Source organism: Balaenoptera musculus, chromosome 2 (genome assembly GCF_009873245.2).
Source record: "Balaenoptera musculus isolate JJ_BM4_2016_0621 chromosome 2, mBalMus1.pri.v3, whole genome shotgun sequence".
Taxonomy (NCBI): domain Eukaryota; kingdom Metazoa; phylum Chordata; class Mammalia; order Artiodactyla; family Balaenopteridae; genus Balaenoptera; species Balaenoptera musculus.
Window position 1 is genome coordinate 15,588,881 of NC_045786.1, and position 20,706 is coordinate 15,609,586.

Genomic DNA, 20,706 nt, shown 5'->3' on the forward strand with positions numbered 1-20,706 from the left:
TACATCATGTATTGACATATGGTGTGCCTGCACATAGAAGGTACTCCAAAATTGATGTTTATTATCACTTTTTTTCCCAAAGGTTTCAATCCATGCATAGGAGTTCAATTTATAGGAATAAAATTATCTTCTAAAATACATCATACAAGAATGACATATTTTCCCTGTAAAATGAAACCTTTGATCTACATAGCAATAACTTTTAATTTACTCAATGTATTAAGTATCTATACTTAACATTACTATGAGAGAGAAAAAGTAATACACAAATCATGGATTTCCCTAGACAATGAGTAGGATTTTCATGGGAAGAATGGCAAGAGATTACTATTTTTATTAGTAAAACTAACAGGATAATTCTTTGACTTTCTAGTGGCTGACTCATCCTCCTCATGGCTCATTTTCCTACATTGATTTGTGAGTTCATTTCATTAGGTTGTGTGTTTAAGTCCTGAATGTGTCCCTATGGGGCTTTAAGTTCAACCCTACAGGTTCCAGTTGTCCTACATTTATTTTAATGCTAATTTCTTAGCTCAGCATGTCTCCATCATGCAGATAGTATATATTGGGATTTCTCATTGAAGCATTTTACAAATCTGGGTTTTCAAGTTATTTCGGAGACTTTTTAGCCCCACACAAGTCTCCTGAAAAATGGCAAACTCCCCTGTTGCTTTTCTTTGCTGGTTGACGGAGTTTTTCCAGTACTGTTTTTATTAATTATTGATTCAATTTATGCAGGGTAATTTATGTGAGCCCAAACGCACTTGCCCTTCTTTAAAAGAGTAGATTCCATTCTAAGCTTTTTCTAAGACAGTCAGGTATTATGCAATTTACTTACACAATGATCAGTATGAAGTAAAGAGATCTGAGAACGTGTGTGTACCATTCTCCCACAAAGCTCATACTTTCTTTAAAATTCTTTAATACAGTTTTATAATTAAATAGCAAAATTTTCTCATACGAAACTCCAAGTCACTGTTATGCTTAGAGAAGTCTAGGAAAGTACTTAGTGTCTCTTGGTTGTCTGCCTGCTAGTTGTTGAGTGAAGGCTGTGTGTGGAATTCATAAATCTCTACATCCTACAAACTGAGAGACAGCCTTATGTGATGGTTAAGAGCTTGAGTCCTCAAGCTGGACTGGCTAGATGTACACTCCAGCTCAACCACTTCCTCAATTTAGCAAGTTAATGAGTACTCTGTAATGTAGTTATCCCATCTGAAGAAGAGTATTACAGTAACACCCTTTTCATCGAGTTAGTGTAAAGAATAAATGAGATAATGCATTTAGTTAAAAGGGTGCTTAGTTAATAGGAAGAGAATAAGAATAGCTACCATTCATTGCTCCATTAAGCACACATTTATGCCTATTACCTGTTAGGTGGTGTTTGGATAATACTGATATTAGAGAACCCTAGGTAAATGCTAGCAGCTGCTGCAGCTACCAGTTTTCAGAATTAGCTATATCTATTCACAAACCTAAATATTTTAAATTATGATCTTCATATCGTAGCTGAAAAGGGTAAGATGATAGAGTCTAAACAATATCTCCCTTAACCCTGAATTTGATACATTCAGGGCCGGTCCATACAGCATGATAGACAATTGCTACAGCATACTTTAAAAACATCCTTCTTCCACTCACCGTTGCCTAAGAGGGTGACCCAATATTCAACTTCTTTTCAACCCAAAAACTGTCCACCATCATACCATACTAAATCATGTACTCATTGACAATACTTTCCTGAAAATCAAATTGTAGCACATTTACCAAAAACGTCCAGTTGAGAGGTAGTTAATGAAACTAACCTGGAAAAAAACCTTTATGGTCAAATAACATCAAGAGAGACTATGTTGCTAGGAAACATTGACACCAAGAAGGTTCTTTCTTTAATGTTCTTTTACCAAAGTTCAATTTTTGATAGAGTGGGTGTTCAAGTCTGTAACCTCTGAGCTATCCCACAAGCTAAATGGAATTCTTAGAATAATAAATTAATGATCAATTTGCTGCTATCATGTAACATTTATTCCCAACTATGGCTGGTTTAAAACAGGTCCTCACTAAACACTGGAAGGAAGGAAGGAAGGAAGGAAGGAAGGAAGGAAGGAAGGAAGGAAGGAAGGAAGGAAGGAAGGAAGGAAGGAAGGGGACGGAAAGGGAGGGAAGACAGTTCACTAACTTCTATTTCCACTCTCCTTGCTTTTACCAGCAAGGTTATTTCCTGAAGTGTACAATGTTCACACTTAGCTGAGAGATTTAATTTAGATTTCCAGAGGTCAAGAGCCAGGCTTGTACTATGCAATTCTTTTGATTTGAAATGCCTGACTGCAGCTTCATCCCAAATGCAAATTATTTCACCTCAAATTTTAAAGTAGTGAGAAGAGTGTCTGTTTCCTAGACTTGACATTCACAAGGACTGCTTCAAGGTTCATTTAGAGTGATCTGAAATGAGGTAAAAATAATCTAAACTAAACTTGGGTACAAAGTATCAAAACTATTTACCCAACATTACTAGTTTTTTAGAGAAATGAAAATCAAAACTACAATGAGGTATCATCTCATAACAGTCAGAATGGCCATCATCAAAAAGTCTACAAATAATAAATGCTGGAGAGGGTGTGGAGAAAAATGAACCCTCCTACACTGTTGGTGGGAATGTAAGTTGGTGCAGCCACTGTGGAAAACAGTATGGAGGTTCCTTAAAAAACTAAAAATAGAACTATCATATGATCCTGCAATCCCACTCCCAGGCATATATCCAGAGAAAACCATAATTAGAAAAGATAAATGCACCTTAATGTTCATTGCAGCACTATTTACAATAGCCAAGACATGGAAGCTACCTAAATGTCCATCGACGGATGAATGGATAAAGAAGATGTAATACATACACACGATGGAATATTACTCAGCCATAAAGAAAACCAAATGAAATAATGCCATTTGCAGCAACATGGATGGACCTAGAGATTACCATACTAAGTGAAGTCAGAGAAAGACAAATATCATATGATATCACTTATATGTGGGATCTAAAAAAAAAATGATACAAATGAACTTATTTACAAAACAGAAGCAGACTCACAGACATAGAAAACAAATTTATGGTTACCAAAGGGGAAACGTGGTTGGGGGGGGGATAAATTAGGAACTTGGAAGTAACACATACACTCTACTATATATAAAGTAGATAATCAACAAAGACCTACTATATAGCACAGGGAACTATACTCAATATTCTGTAATAACCTATATGGGAAGAGAATCTGAAAAAGAATATATATATGCATACATATATGTAGCTGAATCACTTTGCTGTACAGCTGAAACTAATACAACGTTGTTAATCAACTGTACTTCAATAAAAAAAACTAATTAATTAAAAGGAAACATTTATCATACTATCAGCTAAAATCTAAAACCCAACATGGGATAATATAGGCAATATGAAAAGCAAAGTGTATGAAAATAATACATTTGAAAATAAGGATTGCTAAAATAAGAGTAAAATTGACCTGTAAGTAGCCACAAATATTATCTGTGTATTAATTTCAGAACATGGCTTATAACAGACACAGAGCAAGCTACCAATTAACCAAAATCTGGAACACCATAAACTAAGATTATTAGTGTCCATTTGTGGTAATATAATGACCTACAGATTCCACAGAGCTAAATATAATGTCATGATTAAGAAGATGGAAATACTTTCACATTGTATAAATTGCAGAGAAAGTTTAGCTGTATATAAAATGAAACAAAATCACCATTTGGATTTGAATCTAACATTTAACGATTATTTTAAATTAAACTTCTTATTCTGAGATAATTGTAGATTCACATACAGTTTTAAGAAATAATACAGAGATAAGCTTTGCTCAGTTCCCCCAGTGAAAACATCTTGTAAAACTCTAGTACAGTATCATCACCAGGATGCTGACATTGGTACACAACATTCTATCACCACAAGGATCACTCCTATCCCTCACTGTCCTCTTGTAGCTGCACCCACATCTCTCCCACCTCTATCCCTTCCTTAACTCTTAGCAAGTACGAATCTGTTCATTTTTTAATAAATTCATCATTTTAAAAATGTTATATAAATGGAATCATATGGTCTACAAACTTTGGGGATTATCTTCTTTCACTCAGCATAATTCTCTGGAGATAGATCCAGGTTCTTGCATATATCAATAATATGTTCTTTTATCACTGAGTCAGTATCCATGGATGTACCATAGTTCATTTATCCACTCACCCACTGAAGGACATATGGGTTATTTCTAGTTTTTGGCTATGACAAATAATGCTGCTATAAACATTTGTGTACAAGTTTTTGTGTGAACATAAGTCTTCCTTTCTCAGGAAGGAACACCTGGAGGTTTAATGACTGGATCATATGGTAGTTGCATGTTTATTTTTTTTTAATTTGTTTAAGAAACTGCCAAACTGTTTTCCAGAGTGGCTGTACCATTTTGTAGTCTCCTCAGGAACATATGAGTGACCCAGTATCTCTACATCCTTCTTAGCCTTTGGTGTTGACATTTATTTATTTTTGTTTTAACTATTCTGATAGGTGTGTAGTGATATTTCATTGTGGATTTAACTTGTATTTCCCTAATAGCTAATAATGTTGAAAACCCTTTCATAATTTTTTTGTCATCTATTATAGTCTCTTTAGTGAAATGTCTCTTCATGTCTTTTGCCCGTTATCTAAGTAAATTGTTTAGTTTGTTAATGTATTTCACTAATGTATGATCTTCATTGTTTGAACATACCACACGTTATTTGATGGAGTCTATATATGCATTAGGAGGATAGAATATGTGTGATTCCTTGAAAAGACTCAAAGGAGGGTCAAAACTGAAGTGAAGGAGCAAAGATGGGAACCAGAACGTGCTGAAGGAAGAGCATGTGTGAAAGTTTGATATTTGCTTTTCCTTTTGTGCTACGGGAATAGTCATATTCAGTCATTCTTCTATTGACTGACATTTGGGTCAGTCCTAGCTTAGAGCTTTTACAAACTCTCTGCTTTGAATTTTTTTCATGACTCTTGGACACACAAGCAATTATTTCTCTAGAGAATATACAAACAAGAAACAGAGCTGGGTAATGGGATATATGCCATCTCAATTTTACTTACTATTGCAGTTATTTTCCAAAATTGTTATACCAATTTACACTCCTACCGAGAATATACAAAACATTTCATTGCTTGTTCTACTTTCTTGGCAACACTCGGTATTGCCTTTTAAATTTTTGCTCAGCAATTGCATACAGATAATAGCTGCTTGTGTTTCGATTTGCATTATCCTGATTACTACAGTCGGGGAGCATCTCTTCATATGTTTAGTGGCCGTTTGTACCTTCTCTTAGGTGGAATACCTATTTATGTCTTTTGCCCATTTGGCTATGCTTTAGCAATCTGCAGGAATTCTTTATTTATTTATAGAGGAAATAGGGTAAGTTGGTTTAAAGTACATATTCTGGATCTTAAATCTTGAGACTTAATCCAGGCTTATGTCCAGCCAGGTTTTAGAATGGATGGGGGTACAATCAAGACCAGAGGTGGAGGAGTTAGCCTTCATCAGCCAAGAGAGATCCCACCTCATTTAAAATAGGAAGAAAAGTTGTACTTGTATATGGAGAAAGAAGGTGGACACAAGGGTTATACATAGAAGACTAAAAAAAAAAAAAATCTAAAATCATATTAATCATTAGATTATCCTCCTCATATTCAGTGCTTTATTGGAGAACCGGTACTCTGATAACAAAGTGTGGGCACTGGATTTTTTCTCCGTACAGAGCTACTGAATGAGTTGTCTATGGCACTACATCATGTTAACACACTTCTATGTGTGAGATATGGTGATTATTTGAACATTTTTCATGTGGGAGATGGGGAATAATGTTTTTCTAATGGACTATGTTGGCATATCTCAATGCCCTTCCTTTACTTTAAAAACAAATATCTTAGTTTTACCTAGGTATGTATTTGTCATGAATAACCCACCTCATGACAACATTCTGCTTTTCTAAACATTATCTCCTAAATGACAGACATCCTTAGCCAGGTTACGGGAAGTAAACAATAACAGCCTGTGCTCTAAGCTTAATGCCTGATGGAATCTCATCACGGCTCAGCTATCAGTGAACACAGGCACAAAGTTCTATGCATCCAAACAGACACTGTGTGAAAATAAACACAGATAATGAATTCTGGCATCAAAGAGAAGGACACTTAAATGGAAATAATATGAAAACTCCTGTTTAGACAAGTCACAGAACACATTTTTGGATGACACATATATTCATACAGTTTATTTTTGACAAAAGAACAAAAATAAATATTCTAAATTTTACTTTTTCTCCCTTTCCTAAGCTCACTTTTCATTAGGAATTAATAGAAAAAAAATGACCTAAAACTTGTTAAATGCTTTATAGTTTCCAAAGCACACTCTCACCTATTATTATTTGGGTTTGATGATCCTAAAACTGCTTTAGCTCATATTATGACCATCATTTTATACATATACATATATATATATATATATATATATATAGTGGCTCATAGATGTTACGTGATTTACCCAAGGTCATGAGTAATAAGTGGCACATCTGGGATTCAAATCTATGTCTCTCTCTCTGGCTACATGTCCAGTAATCTTCTGACATATCCTGAAGTCCACTGTGAAATTCTGTCAGTTAAATACCTCACACCTTGGGAGATGAGCTGATATAAGTTGTGGTGTCTTTTGATCACTCTGGCAAAAAGGAGAAAAAAATGCATCCAAAGTCAAGATCAACTGCTTTGTTTAGGAGTGGTGTTATCTGAAACTGGCATCTATCTATGCATTGGAAGGATCATGTGATTCCTTGAAAGGCTCAAAGGAAGGTCAAAACTGAAGCAAAGGAGTAAGACTGAGAACTAATTTTGCTTCCCTTCTTACTTTCCAAAATACTCATTAGATCCAACCCTTCTGTAAAATCTATGACATACACCTAAGTCTTGTGTTGGTGGTTTTGTTTTGAATGAATGGATAAGATCAAAGGGGAATGTGGTTTTCTATGTTTAGTGAAAACAGCAAGGTAATTGTAGCAGAGCATCAAGTCAGGGGTCTCAGAATCCCAGACAGAAACTAGAACAGAATAATCAATGGCTGAAAACATTGGTGAGAGTTTCAGGTAAAAGTACACCATGCTGAGAAGCAGCTTCCTGGTAAGCAATTCACTGGGGGATATAAAAATAATCTCAAAAATATTAGATAATGGTTACCCTTCAAAGGGGAGAGAAAAGGGGAGATGGCCCTTCTTATGAACATAAATTTCCATAAAAGTAATGATTTTGTTCATGCAGCTCCTTCTACATTCTACTTGTAGTTCTTACTTCCTTCTTCAGATATAGCAAGGAAGATTTTTTTTTAAAGATTCTTTTGATGTGGACCATTTTTAAAGTCTTTATTGAATTTATTACAGTATTGCTTCTGTTTTTATATGTTTTGGTTTTTTGGCCACGAGGCATGTGGGATCTTAGCTCCCCAGCCAGGGATCAAACCCGCACCCCTTGCTTTGGAAGGCGAAGTCTTAACCACTGGACCACCAAGGAAGTCCCAAGGAAGATGTTTTAAGTATTCGTACCAAATTCAGAAATATTAAGAAAATTAAAGTAATGTCAATACATGCAAAAGACTACCAATGCCTCATTTCCAGTCTCAACTATTCTCAGAAATTAACCTTTTGCAAGATTGATTTTTTTATCATTATGAAATTCCTACTGAATAAAATGCTAATTATTTTCATGAATACATACATAGACTTTTTATTCACATGGATATATTCATAGGCCATTACAAGGAAAAAATTAGTAAGTTTCTTTCTCTTCTCTGTGTATAGGATTTCATGTATTTTCAAAGCAATTATCATATATGAGAAGGTACAAATGGGATGAATTGAGTACTGTGCCTTGTATAATGATTCTGATCCTAGTGATTCACTTTGAAGTTTTTAAATTTAACAGAACTTTTCAAAAGTGCTGACTTAAAAAAAGTTAATACACATTGTGTGCAAAAATATAATATGGAGCTATCACTTCCCCCCAGAGATCTAGGAAAACAAAGTGAATCTACAGTCATCCATCAGTCATTCAAAACCATGCACTGCCATTTATTCAGCTCTAGGTCACTGTCCAGCTATGCTTGCATTTATAAAATTTTCTTAGAAATTTAATAGTATCTAAGCTACTCAGAAAAATCCTTTATGTTTGGGGCTAGAAAGTTTGGAGGAAAAAAATGAGAGATTTTCAAGAAAGCAGGATATCTCAGAAACTTCTAATGTGAAATAGAAAATACCACATCTTAGCTACAGATACATTATCTGGAAAAAAATTATCTGGAGCTCCAGATCAACAGTGTGCCTTTAATCATTTTATAACATATAAAAATATTTTTCAAGTACTGAGGTATCTGTTTGAAATATTGTATGAGTTTTTGCAAATGATGTTTATTGCTGTGTGGATAGAGTAGTAATAAAAAAGCATAAATGCCCTATAAAATCACTACTAACTGTATATCTATAAAAATAAAACTGTTCATAATCTTTCCTCATCTAAATAAAGTAAATTGCAAAAAAAAAAAAAAACAACAACTACATGTCCCCATCATATTTTGTGCTCAAATGTAGAAAGAAAATGAAAAAGAAAAAAATGTCCTCTAATTTTGACTATTTCTTTTTCTTAATTTATCTTCTGTTTAGACATCTTTAGGAAAAAAAAAAAGAAAAAAACCTCAAAAGGAAAAAAATTGCTTGGCACAAACTTAGCTTGTTTAGTGCCATTTGAAGTATTATTTTCTGCTTTTCAATATATGTGTGTTTCCGTATGTGTGTTTCTGTATGTTTTTTGACTACAAAGAAAAATTAGCTCTAATTTTAATGAAGCTAAGAAAGTTATTATTTTCATCCTAACTTATAACTTTTCTCAAAAATAATTTAAATATCCTCCCCTGCAAAATTGAGTCCTCCTCTAAACTAAATAATTTTCTCACCATTCTGTCATAATTCAGAAGCCATACGCATCTCTAACTTTGGTGAGATTTTATTTGCTGAATGACCCCCAGTGAAGTCAAAAAGAGTCAAGTTAACTCATTAAAAATATGACCGCCAAAAGTCCTTAGGGCTCATGAATGCTGATGAAAAGAAATCCATAAATTCACAGAAAATATTATTTCACCCTTCTCTTTAACCTCAAGTCTGTATGTCACTTCAATTGCTAGCACTCAGAATAATGATCCCTCAGCTCATAAAACTGAAGGAGTATGCTCTCTTGCCACCAGGAGGTTAGCATAAAAGAGGACAAAGCAATGTACAATGATCATCTGTAGGATGTAGTAAATGGCACATCTTGAATTGAAAATAAAATTGATCCATATTTGTAATCCATAACAGTCTTCAATGACTCAGTTATGGAAATGTGCATGTTAAAGTCGTGATATATGACTATATGATATAGGAAATAAAATGTTAAATTCTTGATCCATAAATAAATGGTCTAATTCATAAAAAGAACAGTAATTCAGTGAAGTCCATGCTTATCTTTCTATTTTTCCATTCTTGAGAGAATGACATCAACCACAACATGATACAGGGTTTTAAATTAGGACCACAAAGGTAGTGGTTTTATAAAGAATAAAGACTCAGTCTAGACTGCATAGATAATTCCATCCTTATGTCCCACCCCAAATTTTCCCCCAGATCTTCCATTTTGTAAATTCCTTTTATTATATACTTATTGTTCTCCTTGTTTATATTTAAGTTCATTGAGATATTGGAAATCTGTCTTATTTATTCTAACAAGTATTTTATGTGCCTAAAACAAACTATTTATTATGGAGGAAACAAAAATAAATTGTACTTGTATCCCACCTTCAAGATAGTGGTAGAAAGTGACAAGGGCCAGAAGAATGTAGAAAAAGTCACAGATTTTTAAAAGTTATGGATAATGAAAAGGCATGGATAAGAGCATAGAAGATAAATGTGAATGGATAACGTGTGGCACTATTTACTTGATGAGAAATATTTTAAGGGAAAAAGTAAGTTTAGCAATGGTGTTAAAAGTTGGAAAGCTTGCCCTTACAAACGATGAAGAATTATATCCCTCACAAAAGAAGAAGGTTCCCAGAGCACCACAAATGGGACTTGCAGAGAGGCATGTAGGAGGGTATAACATACATTTTTTAATGGGGTTAAAAATTAGTTCTTGGGGAGTAAAATCTTAGATATTATAAGGGTGTGTGGCCTTCCAAAGTTCAATGTTACCCAGAAAAATCTTATTCTTCAATATTTAATTAATCTTGTTGGGTTTTTTTAATATCACATGAGCAGCACTGACACGGAAAATTACATAAAATGTGTGCAAGACGAGTGCTACAAAATGCTGGTGAATAGATGGTGCTGACTGGAGAACCTTCTCTTGATTGATAGTTCAATCTTAAGGTCATATCATGAGAAGTAACCACTGTGGGCCTATTGGCTGCCATTGACTGTTTTGTCAATGCTGTTTATGTTTAAGCCTAAGTGATTTTGTATATAACTTGGGCTATAAGAACTAAATGAAGAATTTATATATTTTTTATTTAAATCTACAAAAGCTATTCAACCCATCATGTCAATTGCTGAAAAGAAAATAATGTCAACAACGCTTGAATAAATATCTAGCAGCTAAGCTGAAATGTGTTTTCTCATTCAAGCAGAAGTTAAAGTTAAGTTCATTAAAAATAATCTTTAAGAATTTGATTTTTCAATTGATTTTCTTCTGCTGTTCAAAAAGCAGTTTGGGATTATTTTAAATTTGATTAACGCTATGACTAGTGTTTATACAAATTGCTAATCTGCATTTATAATTTGGAACATTATTTAATATAAATGTATTACAAGTTACTCAATAAATATGGTTATAAAGTTAAAGCTAAAGATAATAAAAAGTCAGAAATGACTGAAAATTACAAAAACAGTAACAGTAAGCAATACTGTATTAAATAACAAAAATAAATTCATAATACCAGATAAACAAATGTATGCTGTAAACTTTAAAGGGTCAAATAAATGCTTACTTTATTATTATCATTAATATTATATCTTTAATCACTACCTGATAATTGGTAAATTCAGGATCCACTGAATACATCTTAGACTTCTCTACCTTTATGCATTCTTTCATTTGAAATATTCTCCCTTCTTTCCTCTATTTATCCAAATTCTTCTTACCTTTCAAGATCCAGTTCAAATTTCTCTTATTTCCTCTAAACACTTTCATTCCACAAATATTTTAATAGCTTTTGAATTCCTAGAATATTGGATGGTTTGTTCTCTATAGTTGGCATTTAATTATATATGGAAATCCTGTACGTTCACTCATTCATTTCAGACATCTATTATATGTTATACACGAGGCCCTATGCTACATGCTACAGAAAAGACAGTAAACAAGGCAGATGCAGTCTCTGTACCATGAAAGCTCCCTAGCCATCAGACAATAGAGCTCTACACGTAGACAGTCAGGATGCAGTGTGGTGGGGTCATGAGACGTAGACTCAGTGGTATGGGAACACATGCCACTCATTTAGGACCCACCCTGTGGACCTCAGAGAGCTTCCTGTTCCAGGAATATGGCACAGCAAGTCGTAACTCATCTTCTCAGAAAGAGAACAACTTCAAAAGAGGGTAATTAAATATCAAAGAACATTCAGTTTTGGTGGGAGAGCTCCAACTGTTTCTGATAGACTGAGTACCACACTGCTGCTTTTTGCCAACAGTTAAGTCCACTCTAAACTCACAAGCTCCATGAGCGCAAGGCATGTATATTCAGTAGAAGTTCACGGAAGATTGATTTAAATGCATGAATGGAAGCAAGGGGTGAAAAGAGTTGGGATTGAGCTTGCAAAGAAAAGTTGTAGTCCTAAACTAGGAATATTGTTAGTTAGCAGTAAACAGTCTAAGTTAGTACACAGTACATCCAAACTGCCCAGCTTTTCTTTATTTACATCTCTCCCATAATGGGATCCACAGAGGAAGGATCACAGCAGAATTTGCTACACTGCTTTGTTGACACAATTTACAGATTATTAGAAAAATAATACGCCTGAGTCAGGCGTGTGATTCAGTTACAGCAGTCAGCCCACAGATAAGCAATTCTAACCAATTTTAGTAGAAACGTGTGTTGCAAACTCCAAAGAAAATTAACTGAGCAGGCGTTAAAAGTTAATTGACAAGAACTTATGAGTTCCAGAAAGAGTTACTATCAGGTGCTGAAGACTATTTTAATTTTTCATGCACTGCTTCCACTCCCCCAAATGAAATAAAATGAAAAGGAATGTTTTGCCATGGTAAATTGGTTAAGATGCAAATACTATCGGGAAGTAAGCAAAAGGTGAAAGGAAACTAACCTGCCCTCAGGATTCCTCATAGGGCAGTCCATATACAACAATCGCACCTATGAAGTTTCTGTCGGCAGATAAGGAGTAAGCAAGTGAAGCTACGGGCCAATTATACCTTAAAATTAATTTAAAATTTAAAGTTAAATTTAAAAATGAGGTAAGTTACAATATTGTTTTTCTTCCCTTTCTTCTCCCAGATCTTATATTACACAGAAAGTCAATAGCGTGACTATTTACGACATTTGAAAAGACACTCCTGAACCTGGGTGACAAATCTCGCAATATTTTAATCCATCAGCAGTCAGTTTGGAAGTTGCTGACTCTACCTGGCTGTGAGCCTGATAACCAGAGGCTGAAACAGCTCTTTGCTGTGGCAGCATCTAAGCCCATTTAAAACTACCCTGCTCTGAACTTGGTTCAGATTGAATGTTATCTTCATTTTATGTTTATGTTTCAATGCCTTTATGTTTCAATTATTGGGAACTGGAGTTGCTTTTCCATGCAGAAAGTTCCTACTCAGATAAGGTATGTTGATTATAAATGTAAACACTGAACATATAAGGTAGATACCCTTACGAAATAAAAAATTCTCAAGACCCCTTATATACAGAATATTGGTTTTCAAGAGGGTTGGAACATGGATGAGGGAAATACATCTTTATTTTTACTAACTTCAACTAAAATTTGGTATTTTCTTCAATTGTGAATATAGGCAACAAATCATAAGTATTAATAGTACCTGTGACTTTCTCACCAATAATAATAACAAATATTTTAATATCACTTTAAAGTGCCGTGATTATCTCAAAAATATCACTTATGCTTATCACCCTTTGAAATAGTAGCAGTTATTTCATCCCCTGCTAGATTTTGTCATTTAACACAAGTTTACTAAGTCACAATTTTGGATTTTAAAAAATATTTTAATAATTAGTATTAATTTAACTTGTTTCTTTGTAATTCTAGTATTTTATGCATTTATAACAGTATGCCGAGAAGTAATTCAGAAGTTCATCAGACTGCCAAAGAAGTCTGTAACACACACAAACACATACACAGACTATTGATTAAGAACCCCTGATCTTGAAGATTTCTGCTTTTAATTTAGAGGTCTCAGTTTTCAAAGAGGGGAAAATAGTTATCAAGTTTGATCATACTAGAAAGCAGAGAGAAAGAAAGAGAGAGAGAGAGAGAGGGGAAGATTCTGAAAGAATAGATGTTTGCAACAGTTTTAAAGATTTCGTGTTTGAATAAAAATTAAGAGCTTTCATCTAGCTAATTTTGTTCTTATAAAAATCAAATTACATTGCTTCCAATTCATTCTTTCTTCACCAACATTAAAATGTAACTATTAAACATGATTTTGAAATTTTTGAATTATTTAGATATGAGGTAGAGTGATTTAGATAAATACGGTTATTATTACTAGATGTTGACAAGCTGTTAAAAAACAAACAAATGAAACTACAGAAGCTGCTAAACACAAAGTAATCCCCTCCCCTCTCTAACATGTGTGGGGACAGGCCAGTGGATTTATTAATATGCAGAGATGGAAATCTCTAATTTGTATGATCTCAGAGCCACTGGACAACTTTGATGAACAGTAATATATTTGTTTCCTGGGAATGAGAATGTTTTAAAATCTAACAGCAGAAGTTGAATGCAGTGGTTTAGAGCATGGATTTTGGAGTTAGAATTGGCTTTAATCCTGATGATACCACTTATAATTTATGTGAGCTGGGTCTCAATTTCATGGTCTGTTAAATTAGGACAAAATATCTACCTTACAGATTTACTCTGAAGATTAAGTGAATTACTATGTGTAAAAAAAGACTTAGCACATTGTATAGAAAAAAGAAATTGGCCACGATATGGAAGTAACCTAAGTGTCAATCGACAGATGAATGGATAAACAAGATGTGGTGTGTGTATATATATATATGTATATACACATATACACACAAATGAAATTTTGCCATTTGCAACAACATGGACGGACCTAGAGAATATTATGTTACGTGAAATAAGTTAGAGAAAGCCAAATACTGTATGTTTTCACTTATATGTGGAATCTGAAAAATAAAACAAATGAATGAATATAACAAAACAGAAACAGACTCATAGATACAGAGAACAAACTGGTGGTTACCAGTGGGGAGAGGGGTGGGGAGAGGGGCAAGATAGAAGAAGGGATTAAGAGGTAAAAAGTACCAGGCATAAAATAAATGAGATACATGGATGAAATGTACAGCATAGTGAAAATAACCAATATTTTATAATAGCTTTTAATGGAGTATATCCTATAAAAATATTGAATCACTCTGTTGTACACCTGAAACTTATATAACACTAAATCAACTATACTTCAATTAATAAAAAGAAAAAAGAAATCAGTCAATAACTAGAGGCTTGTCACAAGAGCAGTAGTGGGAACAGAAAGGGAAGTGAAACAGCAGTAATAGTAGTGAGAACAATCTTTAGAGCTGACCATATGAGTCTCTTGAAAAGTAAATTTCTGGGATCAATTTAACTAAGTTGTTAGCATCTTAATAGAAATCTTAATAGAAGGGATTCCACTGGCTGCCTGTGAGTCCTAGTGGGCAGCACTAGGAGGTAAAGGAAGAAGTGAGAATTGAGAAGTTTAGAAAAATCTCACTTAGTCAAAAATAAACCTGGAATACATATTATCATGTTCTCTAAGGAACATTTATTTTACATAAATCATGGCATTGTGATCTTGTGGCAACTAATTAATAAAACTCTGGGTGTGTTGATCTCTTGCAAGGCTATAGCTTGAAATGCAAAGATCAACTTTTCTCCCTTGATTTGGTCAAGGTCACTAATATAGTAGCGCCCAAACTACGCAGATTGAATTGTTAACGTGCTGAAACAATTCCAGAAAAGCAAATAAAGTTCTGGTACTAAAGTTTAGTTTAATGGATTTACAGCCCCCAATGCACATGACAGTCTTTGAAAAATCGATTTTCTCTATCCAGCTTCCATGTATCCTCTCTACACATATTCTCTACATCCTTTACTCTGAAATAATGAATAAAATCTCAACAACGTGACTAAAATAGCATCAGATATTCAGTAGGCTGAAGAGATCAAAAGATGCCTAAATATAAAAATCTGTCTGGGCTTCCCTGGTGGCGCAGTGGTTGGGAGTCTGCCTGCCGGTGCAGGGGACGCGGGTTCGAGCCCTGGTCTGGGAGGATCCCACATGCCGCGGAGCGACGAGGCCCGTGGGCCACAGCTACTGAGCCTGCGCGTCTGGAGCCTGTGCTCCGCAGCTAGAGAGGCCGCGGTGGTGGGAGGCCCGCGCACCGCGATGAAGAGGGGCCCCCGCTCGCCGCAACTGGAGAAAGCCCTCGCACAGAAACGAAGACCCAACACAGCCAAAAATAAATAAAATAAAATAATTTAAAAAAAAACCCCTAACTCCATCATTTTAAAAAAAAAAAAAAATCTGTCTGACATACTCTTAGGCACATTAGTATTAGCAATTAGTTGTAAACCTTCTCACATTAGGACTGTGGTGAGTGTGCGTGCCGGGGACAGGGCAGTGGCAGGTTAGGATGGATGGAGAATGCCCACTTTTGTCAGTTGACTCTTAAACCCAACTGATGCTCATTGTTTGCTAGGTTGAGGGTAAAACAGAACCAGAACTTCCAGGCTTCTAAGTAGGCAAAGGAATCTGGCCTTTCCTTTGTTGATCTGACATTTTCCACTGCCTATTGAACAAAATCTGTATTTCCATATTGAATATGATTTTTAGATAGAATTTCCAGGAAGTATGTAAGAGCTCTGAATTAGAAGTCAGAAAAATTGGATTTACATCTTAACTTTTTTCTTAAAATACTGTATGAGCTGGGACAAGAAATACAACCTCATAATCTTAATTCCTTCATCTGCAAAATGAATAGTTTAAACATATTTCGAAGGACCCCACCAGCTCTAAAATTCTCTGAATCACTAAGCAAGATAAAGCAATAAGCTAATTTAATTACATTCTTGCAGCATAACTAGGTTGCTATAATCAGGAGGGCTCTCCTGAAATACATTATTTTTCTCCACTTCTGGCTTGAATATATTATGTTTTCTATCACGATGGCATAATGGATAGTCCTGAATGCCTTCAGTCAAATAGATTCAAATTCCCTACAGCATGCAGTCATCTTGATTAAAATATCAACAGTTTATCAAAGATGGAGTATTTCTAAAACCCAATATTGCCCTTCAGGTAGCAGGTGTTCCTGCATTTTATTCACATGGCTAGTTGAAAAGATGCAAAGGTCTTTTGTTTCGTGATGAGACTAGATAGACTTTTTACCTATGAAAACACTTTATCAAACACAAGTAAATTTTAAAATTCCTCCAAAATTCTTTTTAGCATATTAAAATCGACATATTACTCATAATTAATTAACCCCATCAGAAAACAAGTGACCAGAAAAATGTGTAAAATTAAATATATTTGTAAAAACAAGTTAATTTTTATGTTGTGGAACTCTTACTCTACCCCTGAACATTTGTTTCATATTTTGCTTTAAATCTTAGATGGTTTGAAAAGTAATACATTTAAATTTAATGCAAAATTTAATACTGAATGTAAATGAGTTAAATGGTAGGTAAAAATGATAGATGTTATCAAACATACTATTTTAAAAATGAATTATTACTACATTCAGAAAAAGATATGACCCATGAATTTTAATTTAGATTATGAACTTTCAATCTTCTCTCATAGAAAGACAGAAACCAGATTGTGTAACATTCTCATCTTAATTTTTATAATACCTGAGTTCAAGTCCTAGCTCATCCACTTACTTATAACCTTGGACTTCTTACTTAGGCCATCTGAGTTTTGACTGACTCACCCATTAAATGAACACAGTGGAATGGCAGGGGTCACAAGCAATTCCCATGGACTAAATCCCACTTACAAAGTGGCTTGGCCCAAGCAGTGAGGGATAGCTAATAATCCTTCTACCTGGTAGACTCTTTGTTCTCATTTAAAAAAGCAAACTATTGTATTTTAAAAAGTAATTTCTCTTGAAAAACTGTAGCTACTTCATTTTATTGTGTGTGCTTTACATTTATAACTAAAGCAGACTTCAAGGAAAGAAAAAAATTAAGGTTAATTTCTCAATAAGATGCTCTTTCCCTCTTCTCAGAATTCACCAGTCACTTTAAGACACATAGATTACATTTGATTTAATTACATCTCTTTAGTGAAAAGTAGTCTTCACGTGACTGAAAGCAAGAAATATAGAAGGAAAATATAATACAAACAATATGTAAAATAGTACTGTTCTTTACTGAGTGTTTCCTAAAACAGTAGCTTTGCCTTGCTGGGGTTTCCCTGAATTCACTCCTTTATAACAGGATAGTTTAAGAATCACGCATATCCATTATAAGAATCATTATTCATTTTTCCCCTTAAAAAATGATTCTGTGCAATGAATATGGATCTCAGTAAAACAGAATCTCGATTTCATTATGAAGAGTAGAAAACTCAGTATTATCAGTGAGAAACACTGGGGATAAGGGTGAGGGGTGAACACATAAGTTTGGGATGTAAACATACCTGGATTCAAACTCCCATCTGTCACTGACTGGCTATGTGGCTATAGGATGATTAGGTTATTTCTATGGGACCCTCTTTAGTAAAATGGGGCTCACTTTATTTACCTCAGAGGGTTGTGCTAAGAATTACCTGAAATAGTGTGTGTTGGTAAATGTAACTCTCAGTATGTATTATTCTGGTTGTGATCTGTAATCAATACTACCCTTTAAAACTAGAGGGGCTTCCCTGGTGGCGCAGTGGTTGAGAGTCTGCCTGCTAATGCAGGGGACACGGGTTCGAGCCCTGGTCTGGGAAGATCCCACATGCCGCGGAGTGGCTGGGCCCGTGAGCCACAACTGCTGAGCCTGCGCGTCTGGAGCCTGTGCCCCGCAACGGGAGGGGCCGCGATAGTGAAAGGCCCGCGCACCGCGATGAAGAGCGGTCCCCGCACCGCGATGAAAGAGTGGCCCCCGCTTGCCGCAACTAGAGAAAGCCCTCGCACGAACCGAAGACCCAGCACAGCCAAAAATAAATAAATAAATAAATAAATAAAGATTTACCTTTAAAAAAAAAAAAAAAAAACTAGATTGTCATTAAATTCTTGGTCAGTGGTTACATGCCTTTTGCATCTGATTGCATGTATATATTTCAGACCTAGATTTCAGATTCTCCAGATTAGACTTTAATGTTGTGCATGAGGCATAACAGCCATTCCTGCGCAAGGATTATCTCAAACAAGGGGTGTCCTGAGCCCAGCACTGGGCTCTGCAATCCCTTCACCCAGCAGTCCCTTCTCTGAAGAGCTGAGAGACATAAGGACTAAAGCCTCAAGGCTTTGCCTTAAATATTTTATAATGTATCTATTGAAATAGAATAAATATAAATGAACAGCCAGTGAGCAAGAAGAATTTCTGGAGTTGTGATGGACACTCAGATAAAAAGGAATAATCATGGTGGGCAAAAGCGGTCAAGGAATGTTTTGTGAAAGGCTGAATCTACCAGATTGTGTTGGCCTTGGTATGGAGGGAAGAGGGGAACACAGAAGGAGGCATTCCTGAGGAAAGGCAGAGGAAACTGGGCCAGGGGCAACATATGTATAGATTGGGAACATTTTAAAAGATGAGGAATAAAGAAAGAAAGAAAAGGTCGCATCCCTGCCCCTACTGTGTTTGCCATCTGGCTAGGACAATTTTCAACGAATGAGCAAGGTAAAAATCCAGCATGGTTCCACACAGAGAGAAGCCTAAGAAGTACTTTGTAATGATGATCAAAAATATGTATTGTTAATTACCAAAAATGAAACAATTGACCTAAAATTCATGAATATAAAATCAATATATATTATGAAAGATTTCTCTCCTTTGTAATAAATGTCACTGAATAATAATAGGCATATTTTTTTATGTGTTTTTTTAATACAGTAGGAAAACGGGTCTCTAAAGATGCTGTTAAATGTCCATAGGAATCAATTGGAGGAACCATGGGAGCTCAACGTGACTTGATAGGAAGACTTATATCTCAAAATAGTTTAACTTTGCATTTTATAGTAATATAAAGTTTATTACTATAAGAGAGGAGAAATGTAAATATGAGTGAAACAAATAATAAAAGCAAAATCCAGTGCACCAAGTCCTTCACATGGTACAGTTGAAAAAAGAGAAAAGAGGTTCAAAATGGAGTCACTTGTGCTAAGCCCCATGACAGGAAACTAACACTTAACACTTAACCTAACTGCAGTTTCAAGTTCCCTCAGGACTGTAATCATAACCAGTCAGCACTAGGAAAGTAATCTGCCCAACAGAACCCTTCCATCCTCCTCCGAAGGGCAACCTTCCCTGAAGCAATGCATTTTTTGCTAGTAATTTCTTTTTTCTGCCTCCTTTCTGCCTTTAAAAACCTCTCCTTTTCCACAACTTGGCAGGGCTCCTTTCTATTTATTTGCTACATGGGATGCTGTCCAATTCTTGAATCGTTCAATAAAGCAATTTGATCTTTAAATTTACTCAGTTGAATTTTTGTTACTGAGCAGTACAGACCATATAATCCAGTATCACATTCAATAGAGTACTGGCAAAATACTCTTACAAGAACTTGAAGCCTTACATTTCAGTAAGTTTTCATATTTAAATATAAGAATAAATCACTGTGGTATTGTTGCACGTATTTTATTAGGCAGGCCTTTCTGCATTATTATAGAAGAGTCCTAACATATAAAGGTAACTCAGGTTTTAGATAAAACATGAACTATGCAGCATTAGCTATTCAGATATATGAGGCCTTTGGTATTCTGGTCAGGCATTTTCTATCAGTGTCAGGGCACTTCACCAAAGCCCATGTGTGATAAAACAGCAATGGCCTCTAGAGCATGGTTTTAGAGTAAGCTTGCTTGGAATTCTAACGAGATTCTTGAAATGAACACACATGTGTGTACACACACACACACATACACACACACACACTTATCTGCTTTTTGCTGCTGTTGTAACTTGCCAAAGAGTAAAGGTATATGAACCACGTCTCATTAATATTAATGTATACTTTGGTATTTTGGTCCCTGAACACTGTCTCTCTGTTAAATGAAATTAAAGCCCTGACAGAAACATCTAATTAACCCACAGTAAGAAAATGCATTACTGTGTCACAGTTAATAAGCAGTTCAATGTAATCATACCTTCATCATTCTCCTGATCGGTTCTGTCCTTTGCATGGTGT

General features: G+C 35.0%; 1 protein-coding gene across 1 annotated transcript in view; it reads right to left on the reverse strand.

Moving 5' to 3' along the window:
- Positions 1-20,706, reverse strand: part of MALRD1 (MAM and LDL receptor class A domain containing 1) — a 612,855-nt gene that overhangs the window by 238,981 nt on the left and 353,168 nt on the right. The window lies entirely within an intron of this gene.